This window comes from Rhipicephalus microplus, chromosome 5 (assembly GCF_043290135.1).
Source record: "Rhipicephalus microplus isolate Deutch F79 chromosome 5, USDA_Rmic, whole genome shotgun sequence".
Classification (NCBI taxonomy): domain Eukaryota; kingdom Metazoa; phylum Arthropoda; class Arachnida; order Ixodida; family Ixodidae; genus Rhipicephalus; species Rhipicephalus microplus.
Window position 1 is genome coordinate 219,916,424 of NC_134704.1, and position 21,434 is coordinate 219,937,857.

Below are 21,434 nucleotides of genomic sequence, written 5' to 3' on the forward strand. Positions count from 1 at the left end.
AACCCTTCACTTTTACATCTTTCAAAGCTAGCTTTAAACTCCTTATAAGTGCTGAACTTGCTCAGAAAGATTTCCTCCACCTGTGCAAATATGGCTGTATGACAGTTATGCTGATGTTGCTTTCTGCTCCTGTTCAGGGTCTTCACCATGAGGTGAGAAAGTGATGGTGTCAGCCGCACTGCAGCCCTTGCGCAGAACCACACCTTCTGACTGGTAGCTCACCGTGGATGTTACGCCGCAGGCGTCGGGTGGCCCACAGTCATAAGCTGGGCTCTGCTCAAAAGCAACAGAGCACAGTAGCACGGCAGAACGCCCAGTCTTCTTCCCTTTGTGCTGCATCCACACATCACCGACAAGTGCAGGAGCACGCACAGGGCGCTGTTTTACTTGAGCGACAACAGTCACAGCTGAAGCCCTGGTGCTTGTCACTGCAGTTATTGGCAGTGAAGGGTGTCTATGAGCAGTGTCTGTTTCTGCGACCTTAGGTGTCACTGACATCGCACTGTGACGTTGTATGGTAGCAGAAGCAGACTTCCGTGCTAAGTGCGACCACCAGTTAATTCAAATGATTCTTAACGTCCCATTTCGTCTCGCTGGAGCTAAAACAAAAACAATTCGCGATTATAATAGAGGTAATTACATTGTTATAAATGATGAATTACGCATGTTCTTTGAGAGCGTACTTTTACCATCCTTTCATAATCGATCCGTAGAAGACAACTGGACACTCTTCAAAAACAAGTTACCTTCATTAGTTAGTGAACATATTCCTACAATTAAAATAACAAATGATAAACAAAATCCATGGTTCAATAAATCACTTAACAGATTAAGAAATAAAGAAAGAGATTGTACCCGGCGGCTAAACGCGCGCAAACTGCTGCTTCCTGGCAAAGGTATAGAGACTTCTTGAATAGCTACCGCTCCGCGATACGCGCCGCCCGTGATAAGTATTTTTCCCATGATCTACCATCACTGCTCACCACTAACGCTAAGAAGTTTTGGAAACAAGTGTGCCCAGAACGTCACGATGACAAAATAACGTTGCAAAATGATGACCACACTCCCATTCCACATCAAGACTGTCCTAACGCTTTCAATACTTTCTTTACATCAGTTTACACCACTGAAAAATATACAAACGTCCCCGATGTAGCCGATCTTGACTTTCCATTTTTGCAGCCCAATAAAATCACTGTTGACGGAATCGCATCTATAATAAATAATCTTAAACTGTCCACGTCAGCAGGCATTGACGAGATTAACACTAAGATACTAAAAAGTAATGCCTCACCCTTGAGTAAAATATTATGTCACATCTTTAAGCAATCACTATCAACAGGACAGCTTCCACATGACTGGAAAATTGCAAAAGTCATCCTCGTGTATAAAAGCGGCAATGAAAACTCACCTCAAAATTAGAGACCCATTTTTCTGACATCAATCTGCTGTAAGATGCTTGCGCATATAATCGCCTCCCATATTTACAATCACTTAGAGCAGAATGACTTTTTCTTCCCAAACCAACATGGATTTAGAAAGGCCCTATTATGCGAAACATAGCTTTTCGAATTCACGACTGACCTACATCATCACTTATATCAAAACTTGCAAATTGACTGTCTTTTTCTGGATTTTTCCAAAGCTTTCGATCGTGTTGCTCACTGCAGCTTAATCTCTAAACTCTCTTCTTTGTGTATAGATTCATCAACTCTGTCATGGATACGGAACTTTCTTACTATCCGGCAGCAATTCACCATTGTTAATGATTTGTCATTCCCACTTTCATACGTTTGTTCTGGTGTGCCGCAAGGGAGTGTTCTCAATCCACTGCTTTTTCTTATTTATATTAATGACTTACCAAGTAATTTATCCTTACAAGTGTGCATTTTCGCAAACGACTGTATAATTTACCGAGAAATAGCTAGTACTTGTGATCACGTAATAATTCAAAGTGACCTCGATCTCATCAGTGATTGGTGTAATAGTTGGCTAATGTCCCTTAATTCAAGTAAATGTAAAGTAATGTCCTTCTCTCGCAAACATTCTAACTCTAAGTTTTCTTACTTTATTAATGGCACCTAGTGTTGACTCTTTTAAATATTTAGGTGTAACCTTCACATCTAACCTTTTTTGGACTACCCACATCACCATCTGCAGTGACGCCTCACGATCATTAGGCTACATACGCCGCAATCTACGTAAGACGCCCTCAAATATACGTGCTTTGCTTACGTAACATTTGATCGCCTTCAGCTGGAATTCGCTAGTGCAGTTTGGTTCCCTCATTACAGCTATTTAACTAACATGCTGGAATCAATGCAGAACAGAGCCGATAGATTCTTCTCACAAAACTACGATCATAGCGCAAGCATAACACAAATTAAAAAAAGCTTATCACTTTCCCTATTGAGCAGCCGACGTGATCTAAACCTCCTTTCATTATTCCATAAATACGTACATGAAACAAGGCCATTATCAATCACATTGCAAACATCTGCGTTCACACCAAAGAGACTAAATAATCATCTTTCATTCACACGCATATACGGTAAAACATACTTTTTTAACTGCTCTGCACTCCCCCATGTTATCCGCATATGGAACAGCCTTCCTGATGAAATCGTAGCAGAACGCAATCGGAAAAAATTCCGGCACCTTCTACTCACCCATTTCAAGGATTAACTGCTCGTTTTATTCATATAAAAATCGGCACCTGCGCGTTTATTCACTACTAGTACCTCGCTTTTTTTTCTCTTACTTTAATCTAATTTTTTTGATGGTTTAAATACTAACATGCCATTCAGTTCTGTTGTGTTTTATTCAGTGATGTTTTCTTTTGAATAATGAAAAATCTTTTCACAATTTGTGCTTGTTTTTTAGCTGATTTTACGTCATTATCTCACGCGTATACTCATGCGATGTTCATTGCTGTTCTGTTTCTATTAAAATTATTATTAACATTTTCTCATTGTTATTCCTGTTAGGACTTGTATAATAATTGACATTTAGTTCATGTTATTGTTTGTATGAAAATTTTACCAATTCATGTATGTACTCCTTTTATGCTCCCCTCACACAATGCCCTGTTGGGTCTGTAAGGTATTTTGAATAAATAAATAAATAAATAAATAAATAAATACATAAATAAATAGGTCCGACCACATTTTCTTGCATGGAGATGCAGGGGGTGCAACAAGCGTAGGTTCTGCGGAAAGAGCTAGGAAATTGGTTACATTATTCCAATAGTGCGCCGGCCCTTCCGACTGATCACCGCACTGGAATCCAAGCTTTTTGTGGTCCTCTTCCATCTGGTGCTGCTGCTGTAATGCTTCATTGTGGCTTGCCTTAAGGTCCTTGCTTGCTTGCTTGCTTGCTTGCTTGCTTGCTTGCTTGCTTGCTTGCTTGCTTGCTTGCTTGCTTGCTTGATGGCCGCACGTAGCAGGCACCCCAGCAGCTGGAACACAGAGGAGCACATTTACAGTTGAACCCCTCCATAACGGAAGCCCTGAAAAATAGCAATGAAGAAATATAACGTCCACGATGAACATTCATTGAGTACAAGGTGTTTGCTCTCTCTCAACAGCGAAGAGATTTTAAAAGCACTCCCACAATACATGTTAGTAATATGTGACTTTTTTTAGACTCTTAAACTAGGTGAGAAAGTAGATGTAAAAAAATTGCAGCGCCGCTTATTTCACAAGTCAGGCCCTTGGGTATTTGCCAAAAGGCATTAGTTCAACCATTGCTGTGTACATTATGAATAATGATGATAGCAAAATCACTTCTTTTTCTTCAAGAGAATACTTTTTTGCTAATGATTCTGTTGGCAACTACGTCAGCACATCACATATAAAGTGCCATAATTTCGATAGATGTTCTGTAGACTGCCTAACTGCTTGCTGATGTGGTTCTGTCCATACGCATGCCAAGACCTCGCACAATTTGCTTACGTGCAGTGTTGTTTGGCATTTCAGCCTCAATGTAGCGAAACCAGGCGCTGTTGATCTGCATGACTTTGTGTGAGCTTATGGCGACTTGATCGCATGGGAGGAGTTCTGCAATGCTGCCAACATCAGAAGTACATGTCACAGTGGAAAAACAAGAATTGTATGAACTGGTCTCCAGATTTGGTAGGCAAATCAATAAGGCTGTGCTCCTTCTGCAATAGATGGCACAATACGTAGGGAGCTGTGCACCAGGGTCTCACCGGCTTGCCATATGTGTATATAAGGAGAGCGCAGCTGAACATTGAGGGCAATAAAATGGGTTTGTTCACATTTTTTCCCCTTTTGTCGAAGTTCTTGCAATCATCTGCTCATGCTGTCAAAGTAGACACGAGTGTAGGCTGTCGCCACAGGCAAGGCTGTCATGCACAGATACCTATGCGCGCACACCATTCACATGAAAATGTCTGAAAAATCAACACACACATTTGTATAATAGGCACCTGCAACATGTATGCCCCACTAGAAGGATGGTTTTGTTCTGTAGCACAATGAAGCTATTGGGAGAGTCAAAGCTGGTTTTTATTTTGCTTTTGTTTTTTAATTGTAAATTGGAATTTAGTTTCCGTATTCTACACATGTACTCTGTCAACACTGAAAGTGTTATTTACATATGTCGACAACAACAGGCTGCGGTACCCACACTTCCTTTTGTAAAGGCCTGTGATGCAGTGGTTTGAGTGGTCTTGAGTTGTAAAATAGTGCCTGTACATCCTCCCGGGACCAGTGGTGTAGCTGCACTCACATTACTTACATATTCAAGCAATTTCTGTTACAAATATATATTTTAACTTTGGCGATTGTGTCAATATTAGTGTTGTTTCACATGAGTAGTTCTTGCAAAACCCAATATTGTTTAACCATAACATTTCCTCTACTTCAGACAAAGGCCATATTATTCACTGTATTTATTTAGATTTTGCTAAAGCTCCTAACAAGGTGTCTCATCGCTTACTTCTTCTCCAGCTTAGTATTCGTATCATTGACCCTAGCATGTTGAACTGGATAAAATGTTCTCTATTTAACCATACTCAATTTGTAACTTGATGCTGCATCCGCTTGTTGTGAAGTAAAGTCGGGCGCCCCTCAAAGCCTGTCTTCGGCTCATTGTTATTTCACAATAATGACTTGCCTACAGTAATTAATGGTCCCACAAAACTATTTGCTGATGACTGTTTTATGCCATAAAATAACTAATTAGCATGATAACCCTATTCTTCAATCTGACTTAGATAAGATATAAAGCAACTGCTCGCAATGGCGTATGTTCTTAAATCCCACTATAAATGCATTTATTGCATCCCCCTGACTTGAGAAACTTTTTCGGCTATGCCATCAATAACATCAACCTCGAGTAGGTGACATGATATAAATACCTCGGAATTCAGATTGCCAATAAGCTTTCTTAGCATGCACACATTGAATACATCACTTACAATGCTAACAGATCTCTCTGCAGTGGCTGCAGTGGCGTACCAATTCTTTCGTGAGCGAGGGGGCAAGCCTACCTAACTCGTCACCCAGGATATATATATATATATATATATATATATATATATATATATATATATATATATATATATATATATATATATATATATATTATAAAAACCTACAAGGAAAATCATCAAAGCGGCAATGTTGGCAAAATTACACTATGTTGTAACATATCCGCGTAACAGTTTCATTCTTCTATAGAAACACAAATAATTGCTGTTGTGATAAATATTTACACCTTACTTGTTCGTTTCCCCAGCGGGCAGCCATGACTGACCAATGTTGAAAGTAGGGGGGCTCAGCCCTCCAAGTTTTCTTAATGGTGAGGCTCACGCCCGGTACGCCTACGTCTCTCTGGTACATTTGCAGAAGTTGTTCTGAAGGTTCATGTCATTTAAAATTACTACTCTACAAAACATTAATTAAACCCAGCTGGAATATGCTGCTCATCTTTGGGATCTGGTCAAAAAGTAATAACAACTGTAATTGAATCAGTTCAGAAACATTCAGCGTGTTTCACACACTCAAACCATTTCCACTCAGCTAGTATTTCACTGACGAAATCGGACCTTGGACTAACAAATTTGAAACTTCGAAGAAAAATTTCTCGTGTATTTCGTTTTCAAAATATCAGCTACCATAAATGTTCACTTAAACAGGAGCTCATCTCGGCATCTTCATACGAATCATTGCATCTTCATTCCTTTTTCATTCAAGGTCTTCATTCCTTTTTACTGCACTAATTTTTTTCAGTCTCCTTTTTAGCAAAAACGAGCACTGAGTGGAACCGCCTTCTGCCCTCTATCGCCTACATGGAGGATGCGTCATCATTCAAGGCTGCACAAACGGATTACGTCTTCAGCCTAAGCTTAGTTTGTTTGAGCGTGTATTTTCATTATTATGTAGTATTGCTATGCTGCGTTTGTTGTCTTTTTTGTTTTTGTGTAACCCTACTCTTTCTGTGAAGCCTTTATGTGCCCTGAGGTTAAAATAATGAAATGAACTGCATGTGCCCTACGAAACATGCCACGCTCTGTCTGTTTCGCAAAAAAGGAAAAGGCTTCCTGCCACATGTCTTGGCAGAGTGCTCAGAACTCAAGACCCCCCTTCCTTCCCTTTCCCCTAACGCCCTCAATACCCAGCCTCTTTGGCGTGTAGACCTTGATATCCAGCCCCCTACTACCAGCTCGGCTTGCACTGACGAACAAGGGCCAGGATCTGCTGAGAACATATGGTCCTGTAACCAGTGAACCACCTCGTCTGGTGCCCGTGTGTACCACCAACATAGTTGGGCTCAATGAAAGTTGATTCATCTCTCTGATTCTCATCATCTAATTTTGGGGCAATGTGGACTCCCCAGTATTAGTTTCTTGTAATGTGTCACACAGCATCCCACACCAGGGATTTCTTGTAACCCATTCTCACACGCTTTTTCCAAATAAATAGCAGTCCCTTCCCTGTCGCTGGGCTAGTTTGACTTTCTCTTCAGCACATCGGCATTAATACACTTTTTACCTCTTCCAGATGTTATATCTAGTGCCGAAACAATATGCATGCAGAAAAATCAGGAAATTGCAATTGGGTCATTCTATGTCAAACGTCCCAGCCATTTTGGCGATCATCTAAAATGTATTCGAAAAAAATTGTGCTAATTCACTGCGTTGAAAACAGTGAACTGCTCAAATTTTTCTGAGAGAAAAAAATTTTTGGTCACGTAGCTGCTTTCTGAGTTTCCTGGAATGTCATCTGGGTGTTGTTTGTAGAAAAGTTTATTTTGAAAGTACCGCTCTTTCTTTCTATACCAACATTCGTCTACATGTAGAGCAAAGGTGCCTGTGTAAGGTGTTTGAAGCTCAGTAATATTAGTGCAATGTTACTGGCGCGTACGCCTACAAGAATATAGACGAAATGTCTTATGTTTGCAGTTTTTTATTGAAATACTGCAGTTTGTATGAATGCCTGAGTAGTAAATACTTTCTGGGCAAAAGGTATATCTTTAGGAAGAAATATTTTCAAACCTCTCAACCACCTAAACATTACGAGAAAAAATCACAAATTTTCCAAGTCGTCCTTTTTGTTCATATTGAAACTCAATTTGCATCTTCTGGTGCTATAATTAAGTCACCTTAAAAGCAAATAAGCAGTTATTTTTATATCCAAATTTCATCATTACATTTTTTTAACCCCACAGCGCCCAATGTATTGACGCGCGTATGTGCCAGTGGTGAGGACAACGAAGGAGCGCGAGTGTCTTTGGCTGAGGGTAAAAGACGAAGAAGTCGTTGCAGTCTGTTTTCCTGCGATCGATCAATTGTATTTGTTTGAGGCGTTTTGTGTGCTCGTCAATCTCGCGTCGTCACACTGGTGGAAGTGCTGAGTACGTCTTCATGCTTGGCACCCCTTCGCGGACCCGACATTCAAGCCCGGAATCACTACCACCCGTCGACACACCAGTCCACCGTTCCAGCCGCCGTCTGCGAGGCCTAGCCCCCGAGCTCAATCCGTTTCCAGACACTGCCAGCAATCGCTTACCTCCTTCAACAACCATGGCCACTGCATCTACATCGCACATGACGCTTCAGAATCCCATGATTCCTGACTGCTTTCATGGTGAGACCTATGAAGATGCACAAGACTGGCTGGACCAGTTCGAACGCTGCGCGAAGTACAACCAGTGGGCCACCCCAGAATACAAGCTCGCGAATGTGTACTTCTACCTGAAAGACAACGCCCAAACGTGGTACATTAACAGGGAAAGAAGCATGGCTACGTGGGATGACTTCCGCAACCAGCTGATTGACACCTTCAGTAGTCTTGACAGAAAGGAGAATGCGCAACGTCTCTTGGAAGCTCGAATTCAAAAACCAAACGAGAGCGTCGCTATGTTCGCCGAGGACATGACCCGTCTTTTCGGCAGGGCGGATCCCGAGATGCCGGAAGACAGGAAGCTCCGGTATCTAATGCGAGGCGTGAAGGAGCAACTGTTTGCTGGGCTTGTGAGAAATCCGCCTACAACAGTAGCTGAGTTCACGAAAGAAGCCACAGCTATTGAACGGGCCCTACAGCAACGGTACCGCCAGCAGAACCCGGTCAACGTTGGAGCGAGTAGCCCTGTCACGACTGCGGCGAGCCTCTGCGACAACGACAGGCCTCTGCGGGAAGTCATCCGGGAGATTTTGAGGGAGGAGCTTCGGCAGCTTGGTTTAATACCAGCAACTGAACCGACGCCGGCATTGTCTTTTGTCGCTGATTTTGTCCGGGATGAGGTCCGCCATGCTCTCTCTTCATCCGGCTATAATGGTGTGCGACGACATTTTACTTATGCTGATGCAGTCCGACGCCCCGTCGTCGCTCCTTCAGCACAGCAGACCCCAATGACTGGACCACTACCAACCCTGCAAACACAGCCACTGTCAGCACCGACCACTTTCGCAACCTCACCGATTCCTCCGACAAGACGAATGCCGTATAACAAACATGCCCCACAACGTCACCCCACAACGTGGCCCAATAGTGAGTCTCCACTTACCTACCAGCGTCGGAAAACCGATTTGTGGCGTACCGCTGACCGTCGACCGGTATGCTTTCATTGTGGCGAAGCTGGGCACGTCTACAGAGTTTGCCGTTATCGCGACGCTCAGTACTCGAGATTTCCTCGCTACCCTGATTACGTTGCGTACGACGATCAACGCATGTACAACTACGCCCTTGTGAACACACCGCCGCAGAATCCAGTAATGCCCAGATCACGTTCTCCATCTCCTGCGCGGCCCAGTTCACCTAATCGTCGCAGTTTTGCCGACGTCACCAGGGGCAGGTCCCCTAGCCCGCGACGGGGAAACTAGACGCAGCGACCTCGGGGGGTGGGGTTGCCAATATTCGAAATTCCGAACAGCCCCCATTGCAGACAAGTGACAGCTCGAAGCCATCGATACCGAAGAAGACGACAGCAACGACTAATTCAACGAATGAGACAACTGCCGACGTAACCGACGTTATCAGCGCTGACCTCGTCGTTCACATTGACGGCCACCAAGTGACGGCACTTGTGGACACTGGCTCCCACTTTTCTATAATAAGCCTAAAGCTAGCCGAAAGACTCAGGAAGGTGAAAATGCCTTGGCAGAGACCCAATATAAGAACTGCAGGAGGTCAGTTGATGACACCGGTTGGAAAGTGCACGGCCCGACTCTTCATTGCTGGTTCCACCTTTGTCGCCACCCTCGTCATTCTCCACGAGTGCTGTAATCAGCTCATATTGGGAATGGATTTCTTGCGCGAATACGGGGCTGTGATTGACATCCGTGACAGAAGCGTAACGTTCACTGTAAGCTCGGAGACTGCTACAGATGAGGAACACCAGCCACCTCCGATGACGACGTCATACTGCCGCCACGAAGTTGTTCTCTCGTATCCGTGCACTGTGACAAATTACGAAATGGTACTGGCGTCGCTGAACACATCAAAGAGCTCGCTTTCACTAGCGGCATTTCTGTTGCCAGGGCTGTCATCACTGTTATTGACGGATGCGCTGAACTGCTATTGGCAAATTTCAGCAGAGAACGCCGACACATAGTTAAAGGCACGGCTATTGCCTATTTTGACGAACTCTCGCAAACAGAAGATTGTCATTTAGTGGAGGAAGCAGCAGCGTCTACTATCACTACACCGACACCTGTAGACGTTGGTCCAATGTTATCTCCCATTGAGCGAGACCGCCTTCTCACGCTGATCAACAAGTTCCACGGCTGCTTCTCATCCACATCAAGAGTTGGTCAAACGGCACTGACGAAACACCGCATCATCACGGATTCCGATGCCAGACCCATCCGGCAAAATCCTTATCGAGTCGCCCCAAAGGAGCGTGAGGTAATTCAAAAACAGGTGAAAACGATGCTAGAAGATGGTGTTATTCGGCCGTCTAACAGTCCTTGGGCATCATCTGTAGTACTCGTCAAAAAGAAGGATGGTAGCTTGCGTTTCTGCGTCGACTACCGTAAGCTTAATCAGATCACAAAGAAGGACGTCTACCCTCTGCCGCGTATTGATGATTCATTGGATAGACTACGAAACGCACGCTACTTTTCGTCTAATGACTTAAAAAGTGGCTACTGGCAAATTGAAGTGGATGAGAGAGATCGTGAGAAAACCGCCTTTGTTACGCCCGACGGACTTTATGAATTTCAGGTTCTTCCTTTCGGTTTGTGTTCGGCGCCAGCAACATTCCAGCGTCTCATGGACACGGTTCTGTCGGGACTTAAGTGGCAAACCTGCTTGGTGTACCTCGATGACGTGATTGTCTTTTCGGCGACTTTCGAGGAACACTTACGAAGGCTCGAAGCAGTTTTTGAAGCAATACGCTTGGCCGGTCTTACTCTAAAACCAGAAAAGTGCCACTTCGGCTTCCACGAACTTCGATTCCTCGGTCACGTCGTGAGCAGCCAAGGGATCCGACCCGACCCGGATAAAATTGCCGCCGTGGCAAACTTCCCGACACCATCAGACAAAAAATCAGTGCGACGTTTTTTAGGTCTCTGTGCCTACTACCGGCGGTTTATTGCTAATTTTTCGCGCATCGCATGGCCATTGACACATCTTACTCGGGAAGATACCCCCTTCAGATGGGGCGAAGACCAACAGCAGGCATTTCACGAGCTTCGTCAGCGAATGCAAACACCCCCCGTGCTGGCCCACTTCGATGAAGACGCACCGACAATACTTCATACAGACGCTAGTAATGTGGGTCTTGGAGCAGTGCTCGTACAGTCGAAGGACAACATTGAAAACGTGATCGCCTATGCCAGCAGGACGCTGTCCCGAGCTGAACCTAATTACACTACGACGGAAAAAGAATGTCTTGCAATGGTATGGGCAGTCCTGAAGTTTCGTCCTTATTTGTACGGCTACCCATTCACCGTTATCAGCGATCACCACTCTCTCTGTTGGTTAGTCAACTTGAAAGATCCGTCTGGCCGCCTCGCACGATGGAGTCTTCGGCTCCAAGAATTTGACTTCACTGTTGCCTACAAGTCGGGAAAACGACATACCGATGCCGACTGTCTTTCTCGGTCTCCTGTTGAGACGGCATCCCCGGACAACGACGATGACGACATGGCCTTTCTCGGAATTGTGGACACTGCCACCTTTTCTCAACAGCAGCGTGGCGATGCTGAGCTGCTACCACTTATAGATTACCTACAAGGGCGAGCGAATAGCGTTCCGAAGTTATTTGCGAGAGGGCTGCCATCGTACTGCTTGCGAAATGACGTTCTTTATAAGAGGAACTTTTCACCCACCGGTTGCAGCTACTTGCTCGTCGTTCCTTCTTCGCTTCGCCGTGAGGTACTGCAAGCCTGTCACGACGAACCTACCGCTGGTCACTTGGGTTACGCAAGAACATTGGCGAGGATAAGGCAGAACTATTACTGGCCAAGACTTGCCGAAGTTGTCAAAACTTACGTGCAGGCATGTCTAGATTGCCAGCGCCGCAAGCCACCATCCATCAAACCAGCTGGCCTGCTGCAGCCTGTTCGAGTGCCGGCGACACCGTTTGCACAAATTGGCATGGATTTTCTGGGCCCCTTCCCAAAGTCTGCCACTGGAAACAGGTGGATAATCGTCGCCACGGATTACCTGACACGATACGCGGAGACAGGCGCTCTGCCACGGGCAACGGCAGCTGAAGCGGCGCAATTTTTCATCGAAGCCATCGTCTTAAGACACGGTGCCCCCGCAATAGTAATCACCGACAGAGGTACTGCGTTCATGGCCGAGCTTTTGAACACCATTTTCCGACTAAGTGGTACAGCTCACAGGAAGACAACGGCGTATCATCCCCAGACCAACGGGCTCACCGAACGCCTCAACAAGACCCTGGCTGACATGATAAGCATGTACGTAGATGTAGAGCACAAGAACTGGGACATCATTTTGACCTACGTCACGTTCGCCTACAACACAGCTCGTCAAGAGACCACTCGCAAGACACCCTTTAGTCTTTTCTACGGACGCGAGGTTACAACAACGTTAGACGCAATGCTCCCTCATGAAAATGATGGCAATGAGACAGACGCCCAAGAGTTTACTCAGCTAGCAGAAGAAGCCAGACAACTTGCCAGGTTGCGAATCACCAAACAGCAAGACGACGATGCCAAGTATTATAACCTCCGGCACAGACCCGTCATATACAACGTGGACGACAAAGTATGGGTCTGGACACCTGTTCGTCAGCGTGGGCTTTCCGAAAAGCTGTTGCGAAGATACTTCGGACCCTACAAGGTTCTGCGACGCATTAGTGACGTCAACTACGAGGTTGTTCCGGACGGCGTGCAGTGTTCAAAGCGGCGCAGACATTCACCAGAAATTGTCCACGTGCTTCGGATGAAGCCTTACTTTCAGTGACTAACTGTGCAGTTTTGGTTTCGCCTTGCTTCTCAAACGTTTAACATCGGGACGATGTTTTTTTAAAGGGGGAATAATGACGCGCGTATGTGCCAGTGGTGAGGACAACGAAGGAGCGCGAGTGTCCTTGGCCGAGGGTAAAAGACGAAGAAGTCGTTGCAGTCTGTTTTCCTGCGATCGATAAATTGAATTTGTTTGAGGCGTTTTGTGTGCTCGTCAATCTCGCGTCGTCACAGTATCAATATTGATACGGCGAATTCAAACGTCCCTTTTCCATTTATGGAAGAGATCGAAACCGAAACCCCGAAGACGCTGTAGGCCGCTCTTGCAGGCAGCTTCATGTGGCCAGCATTTTTGGATATCAAGGAAGCGTACGATAGCATGGTTCAAGAGGACTTGTGAAGAATACTTGACACACTGTATGTGAAAGATGCAGTCACTAATCTTTTAAAGGAAATATAAAAGTAACAAGGTAGTTATAAAGTGGGAAAAAAGCAGGTATCTAAGCACACAGAGGTGAAATGGGGACTTAGGCAGGGGTGTCCACTGTCACCCTTGTTATTCATGATGTACCTACAAGATTTAGAGGCCAAATTAGAGGGAAGTGGACTTGGCTTCAACCTCTGTTTAGTCAAACAAGGAAAACTCATTGATCAGGCACTACCAGCATTAATGTACACACATGATATAGTGATAATGGCCGACAACAAGGAAAATTTGCAGAGATTGATGGACATCTGCAGTAATGAGGGAGATAGGTTAGATTTTAGATTCAGTAAGGAAAAATCAGCAGTCATGATTTTTATAGACAATGAAGGTGGTGAGCTTAAAATACAGGAGGTCACGATAGAGATAACAGATAAATACAAATATCTGGGCGTATGGATAAGCAATGGGACCGAGTACCTAAGGAAACATGAAATATACGCGACGACTAAAAGTAACAGGAATGCAGCAGTGATGAAAAACAGGGCACTGTAAAATTACAATTGGTATGATCTTGTGAGAGGAATATGGAAAGGGGTCATGGTTCCGGATTTGACGTTCGGCAATGCAGTCTTGTGCATGAGGTTAGGAGTTGGAGCAAGATTAGAAATTAGGCAACGTGGAGTAGGTAGGCTTGCTTTAGAAGCTCACGGGAATACACCAAATCAGGGAGTACAAGGTGATATGGGATGGACATCATACGAGGGCAGGGAAGCTAGCAGCAAGATAAAATTTGAGAAGCAAATGAGAGAAATGGGGGAGGAGCGTTGGGCTAGGAAGGTTTTCAGCTACTTGTACATGAAGAATGTCGATACAAAATGGAGGGAGCGAACCAGGAAATTGAGTGGTAAATACGTAGAAAATAGCAGGTGGCCAAACCAAAAAGAACTATCGGTTAAGAAGAAAGTGAAGGAAACTGAGACTGACATGTGGAGAATTGGCATGATTAAGAAGTCCGCACAAGAGATCTATCGAACTTTTAAGCAGGAAATCGCCAAGGAAAGGATCTATGATAATACTCGGGGTAGTTCTCTACTGATTGAGGCCAGGACGGGACTATTGCGAACCAAGACATATCGGGCCAAATACGAAGGGGTAGACACAGTATGTGCAGTCCGTGTGGAGAGGAAGAAGAAACCGCCGAACACTTGATAATGTTCTGTAAAGGGCTTCACCCTATAGTTCAGGATGATGGCGCAGAGTTTTTCAAAGCACTGGGGTTTAGTGACAGGGAGGGCAGAATAGACTTCAAGCGGGTAGACTTAACTAGAAGGAGGTTATCTGATTGGTGGCTAAAGTTAAGGCACGAGTGAAAACTAAACCCTTCACTGCAAAGTACAAATCCTCAAACTCACTATTTAAAGGAAAAAAAGAGACAAATCTAATGGTTAGTTCACTAGGTAATATGGCTAGGTGGCGTTAGCCGCCGCCCGAGTAGGGCTCCTCGCCCTACTTCCGAGCTGTGCGGACGTGTTTTCGCGCGCTCGACCTGCTCGGCAAATTCAAGGTTGTGCAAGGTTGTGCAAGGTCGGTTGGTGCAGAATCAGCGTGCAACCAGAGATAAGTTTCTCTTCATTTCTTTGTGTTTGTGAACGCCATTATTATTTTTTCTCTCCTAATCAATAATTAGCGTTGTGAGTACTGTAAGCGTGGGACACAGGCAACGTTGTAGTGACGTTGACCATGTGAACGGGCTAGGCGGCTGATTTGAAGAAGTTCAGGGCGCCCGGTTTGTTGTTAAACAGCTAGAGCCGAACACGAAGGGGACCTAGTGAGAGGCTACTAGCGAAATTGAACACGTATGTGTGCGGTGTAGGTGGCAGCTTCAAACAGTTGTTGAGGTAGGAGAGTTAACGGAGGCGGCTGGATAGCGGGATTAGGGTTGAACGTAGGCCTGTCGGGCACTCGGTCTGATGGTCGGGCGGGCGATGGCTAAGGAGGCTAGGAAAACCACGAGCGAGAGTGAGCTGGTGCAGTGCGAAAAATGCAAGCGCTGGTGCTACTTAGATGAGACAGCAATCACGAGTTTGGCCGACGTGCAGAAGGCGAGTTTCGTGTGCAGGCTGTGCGAGGCACTGAAGGTGGCCATGAGGCGCATATGGAGGCTAGCATCAAGGGGCTTCAGGGGTAGCTTAGGTCGGAACGGGAGCAGAGGATAGAACTCCAAAAACAGATCGGAGCGTCGCGTGAGCGGGAGGAGGCTACCGCGAGCCTATTAGAGTAAATGAAGGGCGACCTTCGAAAAGACGGGAAGGGCGGACCGAGCTAGAGCAGCGGGTAAAGGAGCTAATGGCGCTTTGTCCCGTCCCCGAGCGGTGTGAGAAGGAAGGCGTGGGTAGCGGAGAAGGCGACAGGCGGGAAGGGACAGGTGAGAAGGGAATTCAGGCGGCCACAGTGTTTGGCCACAGCACGGAGGCTCCGAGAACATACAGCTCGGTGGCGCATCACTCTTCAAGCAGGGCAGAAACACGAGACAGGTGACAGAGAGAGAAACCGGTGAAGCAAACAGGGGTGCCATCACAAACAGGAAGCTAGCGATTGGAGCGTAGAAGGGTCCTAGTGGTGGGGGACTCTAACGTGGCCAGGGTTAGGGATGGCGTCTCCAAGACAGTGAAGGAAAATGGGAGAGTCAAGGTAGAGGCACAGTCAGGGAAGAAAATGGTGGATGCACAGGCCAAAGCTCAGGAGTTTGTAGAAAACAGCATGGGGGGCGAAAATCTGGTCATTATCCATGCTGGGCTGAAAGATGTGTTGAAGGGCAAGGATCAGAACCTTCAGAGAAAGTTAGAGGATGGGATGCGTAAGCTCCGAGAAGCCTCTGGGAGTGTGCATGTGACCATATGCACAGTCCCAGAGGTTTGGGGGCAGCCTCGTGGGATTGAAAGGAGGGTAGTGGAGGCCAATTGTGTGATCAAGGGTTTGAGCCGGCAACTCGGATACAGCGTAATGGGAGTTAACCAAGACTTGTACGAGCCCGGCGCTCGCCCCTTTGCACAGGATGGCATTCACTACAGTGTTGCGACGGGCAGGAGGGTCGGTAACAGAAGGGGTCGCCAAGCCATAGCTGTTTTATGGGGAACCAGAGCCCTAAGGCCAAATGTGTAGCTAAAGACGGACCTAAAGGGACACAAGTATTCAAGCCACACGAAGTCCGTGGGAGAAGAAATCGACGTAAGCACAAGGACCGAGCTAAGTCAGACGTAGGCTATATTAACGTGCAGGGTGGCAGGAATAGGTTAAAGTGGGTAGAGATAGAACAGCAGTTGAGGCAGGGGGAGCTGATGGTATATGGGGTTGTGGAGGCACATCTTCGGGACATGGACCAACCACCCTGCAATCCGGACTACGCATGGGAATATTGCAATAGAACAGAAGGCAGCAAAAAGGGGGGTGGATTCGGTGCATTTATACATAGAAGCATGGGTTGGCAAAGGCTGAAGCAGGGACGCATAGAACATTTATGGTTAAGAGGAAAAGTAGCTAGGCAGATGACACTCCTTTGTTTGGTGTACTTGTGGACGGGAGCAAAGGCCAGAGAGGAAAACCAGGTAATGGTGGAGTGTATATCAAAGTACATTGAGGAATTCGGAGGAGAGTGCGAGATATTTATACTAGGAGATATGAATGCGCACATTGAAGATATAGATGGGTGTACTGACTCAACAGGCAAAATGATCATGGATATGTGTGAAAGGCTTGATATGATCATTTTCAACAGTACCGAGAAGTGTGAAGGGCAAATAACATGGGAGGTAGGAAGGCTGCAGTCAACGATAGATTACGCACTGATGTCACATAGGATGTATGATAAGCTCACGGGAATGCACATAGATAAAGGTGGCTCCAGAAGACTGGGTAGTGATCACAGACGTGTCAAGCTAAGTTTTGGAAGAGCAGTGAAAGTGGGAAGGAGACAAGATGAGCTACTACCGGAAAATTTTTATTCAGAAAGGCAAATTGAAATAGCCAATAAACTAATCGAGAAAGGAATCACTGAGGATAATAAAACTGTGTGGACATACACAAATCTAATTAGACTGTTTGGACTAGACCTTGCTAAGGCACATGACAAGTCACCCCAGAAAAGAAGACAAAAACCCAAAAGTTGGTGGGATGAGGAAGTTAAGAGAGCCATAGCAAAACATCAGGAAGCCTCTAGGGAACACAGACATGCAAAGCAACGCAGTGAACCGACTGGTTATGTTGAAAGAAATTGGGAAATCTTTCTAAGCGCTAGAAGGGAAGCATCCCTCCTGATCAATGAAAAGATTAGAAGAAAGGGTGCTCACTGGCTGGCAGAAGTACATAAAAAGGACAGAAAGGCAGCTGCGAAATTTTGGAACCATCTAAACTCCCTAAGAAATAAAACAAACATAGAGCAGATGTTTATAACTACAGCTCAAGGTGCTAGGATAGAAGGGGACGAAGCTATTGAATATATAAGAACAAGGGTGACAGAAAAATTTCAACAAAGAAGTGCTTTATGCACCACAATAGACAGGGATGGATCAAGTGGCACAATGGCTCCATTCTCACAACGAGAGTGGGAAAGGGCTGAAAAGAGGGTTCCAAATACTACATCAACAGGCCCAGATGGCATTCCAATTATGCTCATAAAGACATTGGGTCCGAAGTCTAAACAGACTTAGAGAGCCAGTGAGCAGAACAATAATCGATGGTGAAGTCCCTGATGGATGGAAACTTAGCAAGATGAGCACGATCTTAAAGGAAAGGGGGAACTGGCTGACCAAAACAACTACCGTCCTGTAACAGCCACATCACTGGTCTTCAGGCTGGCGATGCAGATTATAAAGGAAAGACTGCAGGCATGGATAGAGGATGAGGGGGTGCTGGGGGAACTGATGAATGGGTTTAGGAAACACAGGAGGTTGGAAGACAATCTGTTCTCACTGACGCAGTGCATCGAAATAGCAGAAAAGGAACACAGGTCCCTGTGGCTAGCATTTTTGGATATTAAGGGAGCGTACGATAAGGTGGTTCAAGGGGACTTGTGGGGAATACTAGACACACTGGGTGTGGAAGATGGAGTCACTAATCTTTTAAAGGAAATCTATAAAAGTAACAAGGTAGTTATAAAGTGGGAAAAACAGGTATCCAAGCCCACAGAGGTGAAACGGGGACTTAGGCAGGGGTGTCCACTGTCACCCTTGTTATTCATGTTGTACCTGCAAGCATTAGAGGCCAAATTAGAGGTAAGTGGACTTGGCTTCAACCTCTCTTTCGTCAAACAAGAAAAACTCATTGATCAGGCACTACCAACATTAATGTACGCAGAATAAATAGTGCTAATGGCCAACAACAAGGAAGATTTGCAGAGTTGATGGACATCTGCGACAATGAGGGAGATAGGTTAGATTTTAGATTCAGTGAGGAAAAATCAGCAGTCATGATTTTTAATGATAACGAAGGTAGTGAGCTTAGAATACAGGAAGTCACGCTAGAGATAACAGATAAATACATATATCTGGACGTATGGATAAGCAATGGGACCGAGTACTTAAGGGAACACGCAATATACGTGACGACTAAAGGTAACAGGAATGCAGCAGTGATGAAAAATAGGGCACTGTGGAATTACAATAGGTATATGTCGTGACAGGAATATGGGAAGAGGTCATGGTTCCTGGTCTGACGTTCGGCAATGCGGTCTTCTGCATGAGATCAGAAGTTCAAGCAATATTAGCTATAGAAATTAAGCAACGTTGAATAGGTAGGCTTGCCTTAGGAGCTCACGGGAAAACACCAAATCAGGGAGTACGAGGTGATATGGGATGGACTTCATTTGAGGGCAGGGAAGCTAGCAGCAAGATAAAATTTGAGAAGCGATTGAAAGAAATGGGGGAGGAGCGTTGGGCTAGGAAGGTTTTCAGGTACTTGTACATGAAGAATGTCGATACAAAATGGCGAAAGCGAACCAGAAAATTGACTGGTAAATACTTGGAAAACAGCAGGGGGCCAAACCAAAAAGAATTATTGGTTAAGAAAAAGGTGAATGAAGCTGAGACTATTATGTGGAGAATTGGCATGATTAAGAAGTCCGCACTAGAGATCTATCAAACTTTTAAGCAGGAAATAGCCAAGGAAAGGATATATAATAATACTCGGGGTAGTTCTCCACTGTTTGAAGCCAGGACGGGAGTATTGCGAACAAAGACATATCGGGCCAAATACGAAGGGGTAGACACAGTATATGCAGTGCGTGTGGAGAGGTTGAAGAAACTGCCGAACACTTGATAATGTTCTGTAAAGGGCTTCACCCTGTAGTTCAGGTTGATGGCGCAGAGTTTTTCAAAGCACTGGGGTTTAGGGACAGTGAGGGCAAAATAGACTTTAAGCGGGTAGAATTACCTCGAAGGAGGTTATCTGATTGGTGGCTAAAGTCAAGGCACGAGTGAAAATTGAACCGTTCGCTGCAAAGTACAAATCCTCAACCTCACTATTTAAGGGAAAAAAAATAAATCTAGTTTTTGGTTCATTAAATATCACGGCTTGGTGGCGCTAGCCACCACCCGATCTAAAGGGTACAGCCGTATCCATTCATCCAATCATCCATCATCACGGCGGCGGGTGGTACCAAGGAGGATTAAAGAAAAATTGCGGGAGTGGAAGCTCCCGCAATGCCTTGCCAGCAGAAGTGAAGCCAGCTTTTGCCACTGCCAAGATGGCGGAAACATGCCCTTTTTTGATAGTGCCCACTTAAAGATCAAGTGGCTTTGATATGTTGTGGCAATGATACGTTAGTTCTATATTAAAAGATAGTTGTTCCCGACGAAATAACACACAGAAACGAGCATGGATGACTGAATCTTCAAAGAACTTTGCCTCCAATTTAGAGGCTCACTAAGAAAAACTAGTAACTGTAAGACGCACTTGGAGCACTATGTGACCCGAATAAGTTCCCGCAGTAAACTCGTTGGGCTTGCGAGAGAAACGCTTCGTTTTTATACGCCAAACGGTAATACTTTATCATGTCCCTAGAAAGATGGCCGCCACAGCCACCATCTTGCCAGAGGAACGGCTTCACTTCTGCGCAATCATTTCCACTCCAGCATTTTTTTATCCTCCTTGGGCGGTACCAGTCATAGAGTTTCCCATAATTAACTAGAGGGCACTCTGGCGCTGCGATCGTTCAGCGATCATGGGAATGATGGGTGAAAAAGCGCAAACGCTATATTCACCCAGCTCTGCTTGGATCCGTAGAAAGCTATGGCTTTTGGAGAATGGTGGGTCAGGCAACCTGAGGTTCTCTGCAGACACATCTGCAGAAGGAGAGGTTCTTTGCAGTACACGGAGGAAGGAAAGGTGTTTGCAGTACGTTCCACATGGGTAGGGTGGCTAGAATGAGCAGGTGTGAAAATCGGCCACTGAAAGCGGCCCCCAAAGCGCACCGATGCCGCTTGGAGTGCTGCACGTAGAGGCGCGGGTACCCTTGCGCCGGCGACATACGAATGAGCGCGCGCTGCTCTCCGGAGAAATCTCTCTCACGCAGTTAGACGCAGGCCCGTAGCCGGGGGGGGGGAAGGGGCCCCTTCCCCCCTAGTTTTTAGCAAGTACCCCCCCCCCCCGAAAAACATTTCTGGCTACGGGCCTGCTCTCACGCTATATGGAAGTCGCCTATTTTCGGTGAAAACCTTTTTTTATTGAGTCAATGTACGACAATTCTTAAGATACTTAAGCAACGTAATGTCTTACGTGGCTTAAGTATCTCTATACTTTCTCGTCTCTGAAAAAAATTTTTCGAGTAGGCATATGAGCGAGACCCGACACCAACTTTTGTGGATTTCGTAGTATTGCGGCTACTGACGGCAGAACGCAGGTGTGTTACGAGACGTTGCGAATACTGGAAGGCTTCATATTACTTGGAGCATGTTAAGTTCCTTCATCCACGAGAAGAAACGTCGGTACAAAAGCCTCGTTTTTTGCTCCGCCGTGAACGCATAATCTTGTGGGAGTCGCAGCTAAAATTCTCACTTGTCATTTAATTATAGGTTTCCGTACGTAGAAGTTTTAGCAGCCTACAGT